Raw genomic sequence first — 3952 nt, forward strand, 5'->3', positions numbered from 1 at the left:
ATGATAGAGGTGACGGTGGTGGTGGTTGTTGGTGGCAAGGGTAATGGTGGAGGTGTGACGGAGGTGGTGGATTGCACATGATATTCCACATTGAGATTGTAATTGGACGTGGACAATTCCTCTTTTCATCACACATTTGTTGTCTTACCTCCGGTTGGTGCAATTAATTTCAAAAAAAAAATGATTTTGATATGATCATAAGAGTCAGGTTCATGTTCTAAAATAAATCATTTGTGTCTAACTTTTGAAGGGAATGATTCAAATTTTGGGTATTCCAAGAGCAAGCTAGGCAAGAACGATTCATGATCGTTAAATCACCCATGGAATGTAAACTACAAGATGGAGCATTTGTATGTACACACATTCAAAAGATGAAGTCGTACATAGACAGCTTGGGAAATCTTGGTGTCGGGTTGCCAAAGGAGTTGACCATTGACATAGTTTTGAACTCACTTTCTACTTCGTATCAGCACTTCATTTTGAACTACAATATTAACAATCTCGATAAGACCTTGATAGAGCTACATGTCATGATTAAGGTTGTTGAACCAAGCATAAATGAAGTTCTTGGCTCCAACCCTACTACTCCTATATTGGCCATTGATCATGATACTTCTAAAAGGAAAGTCGAATTGGACATTGTTCCTACCAATGATCCCAATGAGGTTATTTGTTTCTACTATCAGACTAAGGGACATTTGAAACGTATCTTCCCTGAATACTCGGAGGATCTGAAGAAGGGAAAAGTCAGAGTGGATGGAACTTTAGGTATGTTTATGATTGAACTCCATAGTACATCCACTTTTAATTCTTGGGTTCTTGATACATCATATGGTACTCACATTTGGTATGATATGCAGGGACTAGAGGAATGTAAGAAGCTAATACATGGGGAGTTCAACCAAATCATGGGAAACCGGAACACTACAATTATTACAAGGATTGGGGATTACGAGCTCGTGCTTAGTAGTGGTGTTCATCTTTGTTTACTAAATTGTTGTTTTTCTCTTGATATGACACATAACATTATTTCTTTTCATGTATTGTATAAGGATTGGTTGTCGATTTTGTTTTGATAATGAAAATGGTGGCATTTTAGTTTATAAGAATGGTTCTTTTGTTTTCAAAGCTAGTCCTTACAATGGTATTTTTGAGAGTGTTGTTTGCGTAAGTAAGTTTGATAATCTAATGTTAGATGTTGATTCTTCCAATAGGGTATTAGATAAATCATGTTTGTGGCATTGTCGTCTTTGACATATAAACAAGAAACGTATCACCAAGCTCTAATCAAATGGAATCATGGAATCATTTGACTCAAAGTCAGATGATGCATGCGAATCTTGCTTACTTGGAAATATGAAAAAGGAGCCATTCACATGTCATTGTTAAAGAGGAAAGGATTTGTTGTATCTCATCCACACAAATGTCTATGAACTATTTATGTCCTCCACAACACGTGGTGAATGATACTTTGTGACTTTCACTGATGATTTTAGTAGATATGCATATATCTATTTAAGCAAGCATGTTGGGTCACTCATTTGTCTAACTAAGTGTAAATAGTATAACTTAGACAACCTGAAATGTCAGAGCTAGTTTAGTTAGTTAATCTGAAGATATGTTGATGGAAGTTCATATGTCGAAGACTGAAGAACATCCCATGATAACTGGAAGACCCTAAAGACTTTATCAGTACCAAAGGCATGAATACACCTTCTACTGGAGACTGATCAGTGTATCCAGACGCTGATGGTTGTACATTGATGACACACTGATCAAATGATACGTTGATGATACTCATTGATGGTCATTCACTATCTATTGAAGCTGAAGTTGATCAGCTTGACCCTAACGTTGATGACTGAAGTTGAAGCTGATCTCCTGACACTGAAGCTGATGCTCTAATTAGTTTCTCATGTGTTGGTGCTGATATCCGAATATGGAGAAGATCTGATTTGATACATTCCTTATTTACCAGATTGGTTTATGTTTAGATTAGATACAATCCCTTGATTTAAGGGATTCTCTAGAATGGACTAGTATATAATCAACATTAGTGTAAAACCCTCATGTAGTGAGCTTGTAAGAGTCTTGGTGTCATGACCGCCTTTGTGAAAAACATGTTTTCTTGGTGAAAACAAACTCTTTCTTGGTGAAAGAGACAATTTGGAGAATCTCTTGTGTTCTTTACTTTTTTGTTCTTCATTGTTCTTTATAGTTTCTTCTTGTTTATATTTGATGTATGAATCTTCAAACGGTTTGGGACTTTCAATTGGTATCAGAACAGGCTAGAACATTTGTTCTAGGATCTGTTGAAGATTCAGAAGTTCATTCACTATTCAGAAACTCAAAAATTAGAAGGAGAAGAAGAAGAAGAAGAAGAAGAAGAAGAAGAAGAAATCGTTGAGATATGAAGAGTATTTCAGACATTCAAAAGAAAGAGTATGGTATGTTTCCTTATCTTCGGTATCATTTAACTGTATCAGGTGTATTTGGTCCTTATAACGTGTCTCGTATGAGAGAAAAATTTATTAATGGATGGATCAACAAAGATACAAATGTTCTTGATGAAGAAGAATACAAAGAAAGTTCAAAAACTAAAAAGGCATTTGATGTATGTCCTTTATCATGTTTTACATATTTGATTTATGATCCTAAGGCTCCTCTATCTATGTTATTGATTGATGAACATGATCTGAAAGACAAAATCATCAATCAGAATCAAGAAGATATTGAAGTGTTGAACAAAGAACTGATTAAAAGGAAGAAATAGATATTAGATCTGAAGGAGAAGATTAAAGAAAATGGTGTAAAGAAAAAAGTACCTGAAGAATGTTCATCTTCAAGAACCTTAATTTTCACCCTAATGAACATCATATTAGCACTGGCACTGATAAGTCTCACGCTGATAAGCTTCATGCTGAGAAATCATAACCTGATCACACTCGCTCAGCTTCATCTCACACTCGGACTTCAATTCATGCCGACGAACTTCATGCTGAGAATGTTCGCATTGCCAAGAAGTTTTGCACTTTCAAGTCTTCACACACAGATAAGTTCGTTCACACTGCAAAAACTTTTTTCACTTTCAAACCATCTCAAGTTATGAAGACTCCATCTCACCCCGTCAAAACTCAAGTTCCATCTCCAAACATCAGAAAATATTGAGCTAGTACATTCTCTAATGTGTGCTCTTGTTTAAGTAATTCTTTTTGCAGGGCAAATCACAAATGCAAAATTAAATCAAGAAGATGTGGGTACAAAAGAAAGCATCTCTAGACCCTAAGAAGATAAATCAAGTGCGGGTTGTCAAAGGCACATTTACATACATGATGTGAAGGAAACCAAAGAAGTTAAAGAGGTGCATTGGAACCAGAAGTCTAAAGAAAAAAAGGAAGAAGGTTTAGAAACTTCAAGCTGGTTGTTCTACATATGAACAAAGATATTCAAAAGTGAGGTATGTTTCTAAACCTAATCTCAAATGAGTCCCTAAGGTTATTTGTTAAGTTATTAAGATGTGAGAGAGTCTAAATTTTTGAATTAGTTGTCTCTCTCATAGAAGGAAGGTATGTCTATATGTATTATTATTTTTTTTATTTTAAAAGAATCAAGATTATATGCCAAGCATGTAAATTGTTATGCTTCTTTTATATAGGAATTAAACATAAGTCCTTAGTTTCATTTAAATAAAAAAAAATATGAGTTTTATTTTCTAACTTTATTTGATGCTTTATTTTTATTTCAAGTTACTTGATGTCTCTTAAAAAAAAGAGGCAGTACCCATTGATGTTGTCAAAAAGGGGGAGAAATGTCGAAATCTGCTACATTGTTACTTGATCATTCCTTGAATAGCAAACACTCTTGAAAGAAGAAGATTATTATTCTCAGGGGGGATCAAAACTCAGATGTTGTTTATCTGAGGGGGAGCAAAATCTAAGGGGGTAGACAATAA

This window comes from Lactuca saligna, chromosome 8 (genome assembly GCF_052625555.1).
Source record: "Lactuca saligna cultivar CGN05327 chromosome 8, ASM5262555v1, whole genome shotgun sequence".
NCBI classification, from domain to species: Eukaryota; Viridiplantae; Streptophyta; class Magnoliopsida; order Asterales; family Asteraceae; genus Lactuca; species Lactuca saligna.